At 36.1% G+C, this 12,868-nt stretch overlaps 1 protein-coding gene and 1 long non-coding RNA gene across 6 annotated transcripts in view; one reads left to right on the top strand and one right to left on the bottom strand.

Moving 5' to 3' along the window:
* The window catches only part of LOC131761608 (uncharacterized), a 29,497-nt gene extending 18,208 nt beyond the window's left edge, over nt 1–11,289 (top strand). Inside the window, exon 8 of the long non-coding RNA XR_010841959.1 lies at nt 10,818–11,289. This is a non-coding gene — a long non-coding RNA (uncharacterized lncRNA). The remainder of the gene's footprint in view (nt 1–10,817) is intronic.
* KLHL9 (kelch like family member 9) overlaps nt 1–12,868 on the bottom strand; it is a 30,053-nt gene that overhangs the window by 10,891 nt on the left and 6,294 nt on the right. For 4 of the 5 annotated variants that reach the window (XM_067041420.1, XM_067041419.1, XM_067041417.1 and 1 more), the window contains exon 3: nt 6,831–6,880. The exons of the other annotated variant lie outside the window; for it this stretch is intronic. The gene's annotated coding sequence lies outside the window, so the exon portion shown is untranslated. The remainder of the gene's footprint in view (nt 1–6,830; nt 6,881–12,868) is intronic. 5 annotated transcript variants of the gene reach the window in all.

Genomic DNA, 12,868 nt, shown 5'->3' with positions numbered 1-12,868 from the left:
TAATAAGAGACCAGCAACTTAATCATGTGTGTTTGTGTGTGTGTGTGTGTGTGTATGATATACAGATTGCTATATAAAAACTTCATGGGAACCAAAAACCAAAACTCTATAATGCACACACAAAGGAAAACCAAACAACATTAAAGATAGCCATCAGAGCCCTGTGGATTAAAGGCTCTTGGCACTCCAGCCAGGTGTCAAGGCTGTGTCTCTGAGGTGGGAGAACCAACCTCAGGACACTGGTCCACAAGAGACCTCCCAGCTCCACGTACTATCAAACGGCGAAAATCTCCCAGAGATCTCCATCTCAACACCAAGACCCAGCTTCACTCAAGGACGAGCAACGAACAGTGCTGGACACCCTATGCCCAACAAAGAGCAAGACAGGTCTACAGCCCCATCCATTAGCAGAGAGGCTGCCTAAAATCATAATAAGGCTACCAACATCCCCATACACACCACCAGACGTGGACCTGCCCACCAGAAAGACAAGATCCAGCCTCATTCACCAGAACAGAGGCACTAGTCCCCCCAACCAGGAAACCTGCTCAACCCACTGAACCAACCTCAGCCACTGGGGACAGCCACCAAAAACAGAGGGAACTACGAACCTGCAGCCTGCAAAAAGGAGACCCCAAACACAGTAAGATAAACAAAATGAGAAGACAGAAAAACACACAGGAGATGAAGGAGCAAGATTAAAAATACACCAGACCTAACAAATGAAGAGGTAATAGCCAGTCTACCTGAAAAGGAATTCAGAATAATGATAGTAAAGATGATTCAAAATCTTGGAAATAGAATAGACAAATTGCAAGAAACAGTTAACAAGGACCTAGAAGAAATAAAGAGGAAGCAAGTAACGAGCAACACAATAAATGAAATGAAAAATACTCTAGATGGGATCAATAGCAGAATAACTGAGGCAGAAGGATGGATAAGTGACCTGGAAGATAAAATAGTGGAAATAACTACTGCAGAGCAGAAGAAAGAAAAAAGAATGAAAAGAACTGAGGACAGTCTCAGAGACCTCTGGGACAACATTAAATGCACCACCATTTGAATTACAGGGGTCCCAGAAGAAGAAGAGAAAAAGAAAGGGACTGAGAAAACATTTGAAGAGATTATAGTTGAAAACTTCCCTAATATAGGAAAGGAAATAGTCAAGTCCAGGAGGCACAGAGAGTCCCATACAGGATAAACCCAAGGATAAACACACCAAGACACATAATAATCAAACTGTCAAAAATTAAATACAAAGAAAACATATTAAAAGCAGCAAGGGAAAAACAACAAATAACACACAAGGGAATCCCCATAAGGTTAACAGCTGATCTTTCAGCAGAAACTCTACAAGCCAGAGGGAGTGGCAGGACATATTTAAAGTGATGAAGGAAAAAAACCTACAACCAAGATTACTCTACCCAGCAAGGATCTCATTCAGATTTGATGGAGAAATTAAAACCTTTACAGACAAGCAAAAGCTAAGAGAATTCAGCACCACCAAACCAGCTTTACAACAAATGCTAAAGGAACTTCTCTAAGCAAGAAACACAAGAGAAGGAAAGGATCTACAAGAACAATCCGAAACAAGTAAATGGTAATAGGAACACACACATCAGTAATTACCTTAATGTAAATGGATTAAATGCTCCCACCAAAAGACACAGACTGGCTGGATGGATACAAAAACAGGACCCATATACTGTCTACCAGAGACCCACTTCAGACCTAGGGACATTTACAGACTGAAAGTGAGGGGATGGAAAAAGATATTCCATGCAAATGGAAATCAGAAGAAAGCTGGAGTAGCAATTCTCATATCAGACAAAATAGACTTTAAAATAAAAACTATTACAAGAGACAAAGAAGGACACTACATAATAATCAAGGGATTGATCCATGAAGAAGATACAACAATTGTAAATATTTATGCACCCAACATAGGAGCACCGCAATACATAAGGCAAATACTAACAGCCGTAAAAGGGGAAATCGACAGTAACACAATCATAGTAGGGGACTTTAATACCCCACTTTCACCAATGGACAGATCATCCAAAATGAAAATAAATAAGGAAACACAAGCTTTAAATGATACATTAAACAAAATGGACTTCAATGATATTTATAGGACATTCCATCCCAAAACAACAGAATACACATTTTTCTCAAGTGCTCATGGAACATTCTCCAGGATAGATCATATCTTGGGTCACAAATCTAGCCTTGGTAAATTTAAGAAAATTGAAATCGTATCAAGTATCTTTTCTGACCACAACGCTATGAGACTAGATATCAATTACAGGAAAAGATCTGTAAAAAATACAAACACATGGAGGCTAAACAATACACTACTTAATAACGAAGTGATCACTGAAGAAATCAAAGAGGAAATCAAAAAGTACTTAGAAACAAATGACAATGGAGACATGATGACCCAAAACCTATGGAATACAGCAAAAGCAGTTCTAAGAGGGAAGTTTATAACAATACAATCATACCTTAAGAAAGAGGAAACATCTCGAATAAACAACCTAAGTTGGACCTAAAGCAATTAGAGAAGGAAGAACAAAAAATCCCAAATTTAGAAGGAAAGAAATCATAAAGATCAGATCAGAAATAAATGAAAAAGAAATGAAGGAAACAATAGCAAAGATCAATAAAAGTAAAAGCTGGTTCTTTGAGAAGATAAAATTGATAAACCATTAGCCAGACTCATCAAGAAAAAAAGGGAGAAGACTCAAATCAATAGAATTAGAAATGAAAAAGGAGATGTAACAACTGACACTGCAGAAATACAAAAGATTATTAGAGATTACAAGCAACTGTATGCCAATAAAATGGACAACCTGGAAGAAATGGACAAATTCTTAGAAATGCACAAGCTGCCGAGACTGAACCAGGAAGAAATAGAAAATATGAACAGACCAATCACAAGCACTGAAATTGAAATTGTGATTAAAAATCTTCCAACAAGCAAAAGCCCAGGACCAGATGGCGTCACAGGCGAATTCTATCAAACATTCAGAGAAGAGCTAACACCTATCCTTCTCAAACTTTTCCAAAAGACAGCAGAGGGAGGAACACTCCCAAACTCATTCTATGAGGCCACCATCACCCCGATACCAAAACCAGGCAAAGACGTCACAAAGAAAGAAAACTACAGGCCAATATCACTGATGAACATAGATGCAAAAATCCTCAACAAAATACTAGCAAACAGAATCCAACTGCACATTAAAAGGATCATACACCATGATCAAGTGGGGTTTATTCCAGGAATGCAAGGATTCTTCAATATACGCAAATCAATCAACGTGATATACCATATCAACAAACTGAAGGAGAAAAACCATATGATCATCTCAATAGATGCAGAGAAAGCTTTTGATAAAATTCAACACCCATTTATGATAAAAACCCTGCCGAAAGTAGGCACAGAGGGAACTTTCCTCAACATAATAAAGGCCATATATGACAAACCTACATCCAGCATTGTTCTCAATGGTGAAAAACTGAAACCATTTCCACGAAGATCAGGAACAAGACAAGGTTGCCCACTCTCACCACACTTATTCAACCTAGTTTTGGAAGTTCTAGCCACAGCAATCAGAGAAAAAAAAGAAATAAAAGGAATCCAAATAGGAAAAGAAGTAAAGCTGTCACTGTTTGCAGATGACATGATACTATACATAGAGAATACTAAGGATGCTACCAGAAAACTACTAGAGCTAATCAATGAATTTGGTAAAGTAGCAGGATACAAAATTAATGCACAGAAATCTCTGGCATTCTTATATACTAATGATGAAAAATCTGATAGTGAAATTAATTAAACACTCCCATTTACCACTGCAACAAAAAGAATAAAATATCTAGGAATAAACCTACCTAAGGAGACAAAAGACTTGTATGCAGAAAACTATAAGACACTGATGAAAGAAATTAAAGATGATACAAATAGGTGGAGAAATATACCATGTTCTTGGATTGGAAGAATCAACATAGTGAAAATGACTGTATTACCCAAAGCAATATACAGATTCAATGCAATCCCTATCAAATTGCCACTGGCATTTTTTACAGAACTAGAAAAAAAAATTTCACAATTTGTATGGAAACACAAAAGACCCCGAATAGCCAAAGCAATCTTGAGAACGAAAAATGGAGCTGGAGGAATCAGGCTCCCTGACTTCAGACTATACTACAAGGCCACAGTAATCAAGACAGTATGGTACTGGCACAAAAACAGAAATATAGATCAATGGAACAGGATAGAAAGCCCAGAGATAAACCCACACACATATGGTCACCTTATCTTTGATAAAGGAGGCAAGAATATACATTGGAGAAAAGACAGCCTCTTCAATAAGTGGTGCTGGGAAAACTGGACAGCTACCTGTAGAAGTATGAAATTAGAACACTCCCTAACACCATACACAAAAATAAACTCAAAATGGGTTAAAGACCTAAATGTAAGGCCAGACACTATCAAACTCTTAGAGGAAAACATAGGCAGAACACTCTATGACATCAATCACAGCAAGATCCTTTTTGACCCATCTCCTAGAGAAATGGAAATAAAAACAAAAATAAACAAATGGGACCTAATGAAACTTAAAAGCTTTTGCACAGCAAAGGATACCATAAACAAGACCAAAAGACAACCCTCAGAATGGGAGAAAATAGTTGAAAATGAAGCAACTGACAAAGGATTAATATCCAAAATTTATAAGCAACTCAGGCAGCACAATAACAAAAAAACGCAACCCAATCCAAAAATGGGCAGATCTAAATAGACATTTCTCCAAAGAAGATATACAGATTGCCAACAAACACATGAAAGAATGCTCAACATCATTAATCATTAGAGAAATGCAAATCAAAACTACAATGAGATATCATCTCACACCGGTCAGATTGGCCATCATCAAAAACTCTAGAAACAATAAATGCTGGAGAGGGTGTGGAGAAAAGGGAACACTCTTGCCCTGCTGGTGGGAATGTAAATTGATAAGCCACTATGGAGAACAGTATGGAGGTTCCTTAAAAAACTACAAATAGAACTACCATATGACCCCGCAATCCCACTACTAGGCATATACCCTGAGAAAACCATAATTCAAAAAGAGTCATGTATCAAAATGTTTATTGCAGCTCTATGTACAATAGCCAGGACATGAAAGCAACCTAAGTGTCCATCAACAGATGAATGGATAGAGAAGATGTGGCACATATACACAATGGAATATTACTCAGCCATAAAAAGAAATGAAACTGAGTTATTTGTAACGAGGTAGATAGACCTGGAGTCTGGTGGATAGACCTGGAGTCCGTCATACAGAGTGAAGTAAGTCAGAAGGAGAAAAACAAATACCGTATGCTAACACATATATATGGAATCTAAGAAAAAAAAAATGTCATGAAGAGATTAGTGGTAGCACAGGAATAAAACACAGACCTACTAGAGCACAGACTTGAGGATATGGGGAGGGGAAAGGGTAAGCTGTGACGATGTGAGAGAGTGGCAGGGACATATACACACTACCAAATGTAAATTAGATAGCTAGTGGGAAGCTGCCGCATAGCACAGGGAGTTCACCTCTATGCTTTGTGAACACCTAGAGGGGTGGGATAGGGAAGGTGGGAGGGAGGGTGACGCAAGAGGGAAGAGATATGGGAACATATGTATATGTATAACTGATTCACTTTGTTGTAAAGGAAAAACTAACACACTATTGTAAAACAGTTATACTCCAATAAAGATGTTAAAAAAAAAAAGATAGCAATCAAATCATGAGAACAAAAGAAAAGGGGAAAAAGACCTACAAAAACAATCCCTAAACAATTAACAAAATGGTAATAAGGATATCATGTTGATAATTACCTTAAATGAAAGTTGACTAAATGCTCCAATCAGAAGACACAGAGTGGCTGAAGGGACACAAGAATAAGGCAGGTGTATGTGTGTGTGTGTGTGTGTGTGTGTGTGTGTGTGTGTGTGTGTGTGTGTATATATATACACACACATACATATACACACTGCCTACAAGAGACTACAGATTTAGAGACACAGAGTGAAGGTGAGAGGATGGATAAAGGTATTCCACACAAATGGAAGTAAAAAGAAAGCCGCAGTAGCAATATTTATCAGACAAAATAAACTTTAAAACAAAGACTGTCACAAGGGACAAAGAAGGACACTACATAATGATCAAGGGATCAATCCAAGAATAAGATATAATTGTAAATATATATGCACCCAACATAGGAGCACTTATATACATATAAGACAGATATTAACAGACATAAAAGAAGTCAATGGTAACACAATAAAAGTAGGGGACTTTAAAACCCCATTTACATCAATGGACAGATCATCCAGACAGAAAATCAATAAGGAAACACTGGTCTTAAGTGACACATTAGAGCAGATGGGCTTAATTGATATAGAGAGCATTCCATTCGAAAGCAGCAGAATACACATTCTTTTCAAGTGCACATGGAACATTCTCCAGTATAGATCACATGCTAGGCGACAAAACAAGCCTCAGTAAATTTAAAACTGAAATCATATCAAGCATCTTTTCTGACCACAACACTATGAGACTAGATGTCAACTACAAAGTTGTGTTTTGTGCAAAAAAACACAAACACGTGGAGGCTAAACAATATGCTGCTAAACAACCAGTGGATCACTGCAGAAATCAAAGAGGAAGTCAAAAAATACCTAAAGGCAACTGAAAGTGAAAACAATGCAATCCAAAAATCTACAAGATGTAGCAAAAGCAGTTCTAAGAGGGAAGTTTATAGTGATACAAACTTACCTCAGGAAACTAGAAAAATCTCAAAGAATCTTCCTTTACACCTAAAGGACCTAGAGAAAAGAACAAAGAAAACCCAAAGTTAGTAGAAGAAAAGAAAGATCAGAGCAGAAATACAGACTAAAAAGCAAAGATCAATAAAACTGAGTTGGTTCTTTGAAAAGATAAATAAAATAGAAAAATTTTAGCTAGGCTCATCAAGAAAAAAGGGGAGAGGGCCCAAATCAATAAACTCAGAAATGAAAAAGGGGATGTTACAACCCAGATCACAGAAATACAAAGGATACTAAAAGACTACTATAAACTATATGCCAATAAAATAGACAACCTAGAAGAAATGGACAAATATTAGAAAGGTACAATCTCCCAAGACCAAATCAGGAAGAAATAGAAAATATGAACAGACCAATTACCAGTAGTGAAACTGAATCAATAATTTAAAAAACTCCCAACAAAGAAAAGTCCAGGACCAGATGGCTTCACAGGTGAACTGTACCAAACATTTAAAGAAGGGTTAACACCTATCCTTCTCAAATTAGTCCCAAAAATTACAGAGGAAAGAAAACTTCCATATTCATTTTATGAGGCCAGCATCACCCTGAAACCAAAACCAAAGATACCACACACACACAATTATAGGCCAGTATCCCTGATGAAGATAGTTGCAAAAATACTCAAAAAAATATTAGCAAACAATCCAACAATACAGTAAGAGGATCATACACCATGATCAAGCAGGATTTATCCCAGGGATGCAAGGACTTTTCAATATCCACGAATCAATCAATGTGATACAGCACATTAAAAAACTGAAGAATAAAAACCATATGATCATCTCAGTAGACACAGAAAAAGCTTTTGACAAAATTCAACATCCACTTATGATAAAACTCTAGAAAGTGGACATAAAGGGAACAAAAGGTAATAGAGGCCATATATGACAAGCCCACATAAAGGGAACAAAAGGTAATAGAGGCCATATATGACAAGCCCACAGCTAACATATTCAGTGAGAAGTTGAACACATTTCCTCTATGATCAGGAGCAAGACAAGGATGCCCACTCTTGCCACTTTTATTCAACATAGTCTTGGAAGTCCTAAAAAAGTCCAGAAAAGAAAAAGAAATAAAAGGAATCTGAATTGGAAAAGAAGAAAAACTGTCACTGTTGGCAGATGACATGATAGTATTCACAGAAAATCCTAAAGATGCCATCAGAAAACTACTAGAGCTAGTCAGTGAGTTCGGTAAAGCTGCAGGATACAAAATTAATATACAAAAATCTCTTGCATTTCTGTATACTAACAACGAACTATCAGAACACTAAATTAAGGAAACAATCCCATTTACCATCATACCAAAACGAATAAAATACCTAGGAATAAACCTACCTAAGGAGGTAAAAGGCCTGTACTCAGAAACTATAAGACACTGATGAAAGAAATTGAAGACGTCACAGATGGAAAGATATACTGTGTTCTTGGACTGGAAGAATTAATATTGTTAGAATGACCAAACTACCAAAGGCATCTACAATTCAAAGCAATCTCTATCAAAATACCAACAGCATTTTTCACAGACCTAGAACAAATAATTTTAAAATTTGTATGGAAACACAAAATACCCCAAATAGCCAAAACAATCTTGAGAAAGACGAATAGAGCTAGAAGAATAATGTTCCCTGACTTCAGAGTATATTACAAAGCTACAATAATCAAAGCAGTATGTACCGGCACAAAAACAGACACATAGATCAATGGAAAAATATAGAGAGCCCAGCAATAAGCTGATGTAATTTATGGTCAGTTAATCTATGACAAAGGAGGCAAGAATATACAATAGAGAAAAGACAGTCTCTTCAATAAGTGGTGCTGGGAAAACTGGAGAGCTACATGTAAAAGAATGAAATTAGAACATTCTCTAACACCATATACAAAAATAAACTCAAAGTGGATTAAAGACCTAAATGTGAGATTGGATACCATAGAACGCATAGAGGAAAACATAGGCAGAACACTCTTCGACATAAATTGTAGCAATATTTTTTTGATCTGTTTCCTAAAACAAAGTAAATAAAAGCGAAAATAAACAAATGTGACCTAATTGAGAAGATTTTGCACAGCAAAGGAAACCATCAGCAAAATGAAAAGATAATTTACTGATTGGGAGAAGATATTTGCAAATGATATGACCTATAAGGAGTTAATATCTAACATATATAAATAGCTCGTACAACTTAACATCAAAAAAATAAACAGCCTGATTAAAAAATGGGAAGAACTGAACAGATATTTTCCCAAAGAGGAAATGCAGATGGCTAAGAGGTACATGAAAAGATGTTCAACATCGCTAATCATCAGGGAAATGCAAATCAAAGCCACAATGAAATGTCCCCTCACCCCTGTCAGAATGGCTATCATCAAAAAGAACACAAATAAATGCTGGTGAGGATGTGGAGAAAATGGAACCCTTGTACACTGTTGGTGGGAATGTAGATTGGTGCAGCCACAGGAGAAAACAATACGGGAGTTTCTCAAAAAAACTACAAATAGAACTACCATGTGACCCAGCAGTACATATCGGAAAAAACAAAAACACCAACTCAAAAAGATACGTGTGGGACTTCGCTGGTGGTCCAGTAGTTAAGAATCCACCTTCCAATGCAGGGGACATGGGTTTGGTCCCTGGTTGGGGAACTAAGATCCCACATGCCACAGAGCAACTAAGCCTGCACGCCGCAACTACTGAGCCCACGCGCCACAACTACTGAGCCCGCATGCTCTGGAGCCTGCGCACCGCAATGAAGAGCCCGCGCGCTGCAATGAAAGATCCCACACGCTGCAATGAAAGAGCCCACATGCCGCAACGAAGATCCCACATGCCACAACTAAGATGCAGCCAAATAAATAAACTAATTAAAAAAGTAAAGATACATGCACCCCAATGTTCATAGCAGCATTATTTACGATTGCCAATACATGAAAGAAAATGGATAAAGATATGATATCTATATACAATGGAATACCTCTCAGCCAAAAAAAAGAATGAAATTTTGCCATTGGTAGCAACATGGATGGACTTGGATGGTATTATGCTAAGTGAAATAAGTCAGACAAAGACAAATACTGTATCACATGTGGAATCTAAAAACCACAACAAACTAGAGAATATAACACAAGCAGACTCACAGATATAGAAAACAAACTAATGGTTACCAGTGGGGAGAGAGAAAGGAGAAGGGGCAATACAAGGGATAGGAGATCAAGAGGTACAAACTATTATGTATAAAGTAAGCTACAAGGATATCTTGTACAACACAGGGAATATAGCCAATATTTTATAATAACTAAATTGAGTATAACATGTAAAACTATGAATCACTATACTGTACACCTTATATAATATTACACATCAACTATAATTCAATTTAAAAAATTTCTTTAATGGAACCACAGGAAAAAATATATATATATATATTTTTTCTCTGATTATCTGACCCTCTCTATACAGTAAGAGTTACCATAGGGATTTTGTATTCATTTATTTGAGTATCACCTGAAGACTTTGAACTTTCACATACACAATAAAAACTTCTGCAGGTTTCTGTCATTACTGTTTTTTAAAAAAGCCTACATTTTCTGTAATCCATCTAAATAAGAATTTTGACTTTCAACCAGTAGATGGCAGAATAACATCAACCCCTAGAAAGTAGTTGTTCAGAGACTGTTGAAAATAGAGGAACTATCTATTATTAGTGCATTTGGTTAAGGACCACAACTTTAACAGTTCTGTAGTGTATGCAATCATCTTTAGTGAATATCTGAGTCTTCTTTTCTCAACCATCACTCGGCCATTCAAATATATGCTTAAAAGTGGATACTAGCAACACAGATAAGATCAAAATCGGGGGAGAAATTCCAAGAAATTCATTTTTAAAAGTATGGGGACTTTCCTGGTGGCACAGTGGTTAAGAATCTGCCTGCCAATGCAGGGGACATCGGTTCGATCCCTGGTCCGGTAAGATCCCACATGCCGCGGAGCAACTAAGCCTGTGCACCACAACTACCAAGCCTGCACTCTAGAGCCCACGTGCTGCAACTACTGAGCCCTCAATGAAGCGTAGCCTCTGCTCACCGCAACTAGAGGAAGCCCATATGCAGCAACAAAGACACAACACAGCCAAAAATTATTAACACATTTATGTGGAATCTAGAAAAATGGTACAGATGAACTGGTTTGCAAGGCAGAAATAGAGACAGATACAGAGAACAAACGTATGGATACCAAGAGGGGAAAGCAGGGGGTGGGGGTGGGAGGGGATGAACTGGGAGATTGGGATTGACATATATACACTAATATGTATAAAATAGATAACTAATAAGAACCTGCTATATATAGAGCACAAGGAACTCTACTGTATGGTGGAAACTAACACAACATTGTAAAACAACTATACCCCAATGAAAAAAAATTTTTTAATTAAAAAAAATAAAGAATACCTCTCTTTAACAAAGGAATTTTAAATTCTAATTCTAGAATTATCCCTATTAAAATCACCTACAAGGCACAATGCCTCGTGCTACAACTATAATCTGCTGGAAGTATTAACCAATGCTTTAAATTATGATACAAATAATATGAAACAAGGTTTTTATACTATGCAGATAACATGACTCTCTAAGGTAAAGAGAATCCCCCAAAATCCCCCCAAAATCTTAAGAATCAATGAGAGTAATAACAAAAACATGGTAAAATCATGTATTTCCTACTACTGCAATAGAGTTTGAAATATGTGAAAACAAAACCCCATTCAAAACAGCAATCTACATGCTAAGGACAACTTGAATAAAATATCATTATAACTGAAGAAAAAGACCCTAGTTTGCACATATTATAAATAAGACTTTTATTACATGATTTTTACAAAGCATAAAAATTCAGTGAGAAAGTAAAGATTATTCAAAAAGTTGTGATGGAACAAGTGGATAATAACTTGGAAACAGAAAACTAGTAAAAAGCTATATCCATAACAATAACATAAAATACCAGGGTAATTACACCTTCACATGATGGGGGGAAATTGTGCAAGACAGCATTAAAAAAATGACAAAGGAAAAACTAATTTCACTACATTACAAAAAATACCTTGTATGTTAAGACATGCACTCAAAGAAAGATGGGAAAATACTTGCTGTATTAATAGTCTTAATATAAAAGGAATTTTCATAAATTTATTTTTAAAATTCATCTTCATTTCAACCAGAAAAAAAGCTATTTGAACAAGAGACAAGCAGTAAATGCTACCTTAGCACGTTAAGAATAAGCACTGACAAAGCAATAAAAGACAAGGAATGTGACATCAGTACTATGTAAAAAAACAAAATTATCACCAAAAGTCAAAATGCAAAAAAAGACAGACATATTTGACTATTAAACTGAATGTGTAAAGGTGGTCAGAAGGTACAAATAAGTCCTGGGGATATAACGTTCAGCATGGTGACTATCAATAATACTATATATTTGAAAGTTGCTAAGAGAGTAGATCTTAAAAGTTCTCATCACAAGAAAAAAATTATATTAACTATGTGTGATAATGGAAGTTAACTAGACTTGTTATCATTTCATTTTATATATATATATATAAAATCATTATGTTGTATGCCTGAAACATATCATTATATCTGAATTTTTAAAAATTAAATAGCCCAGCCCCCATAAAAATGACATAAATTGAAGAAAAAAGTCTTTGTAGCTAATAGGATACTTAAAATAATAGACAGGAACAAATGATTCATATATGAAAAATGCACATGCTCAATAAACAAAAAATTCAGTGTTTCCAATAATTAAAGAAACATAAATCCAAACAGTAAGATAACTGGAACTGCCAAGATTGCCTTTGAAATAGTCACTAAACACATACTGGTGGAAACGCATAGTCACACACTCCTGGAAATATTTTTCAAAAGCCTAAAAAAGCCTACACTATTTGACTCAGATTTTACTTAGAATTTATCACAGGGTAATAGAGATAAACAAAAT

This window comes from Kogia breviceps, chromosome 8, assembly GCF_026419965.1.
Source record: "Kogia breviceps isolate mKogBre1 chromosome 8, mKogBre1 haplotype 1, whole genome shotgun sequence".
NCBI lineage: Eukaryota > Metazoa > Chordata > Mammalia > Artiodactyla > Physeteridae > Kogia > Kogia breviceps.
Note: the sequence above shows the minus strand (reverse complement) of the source record. Positions and strands in the feature narration are given on the sequence as shown.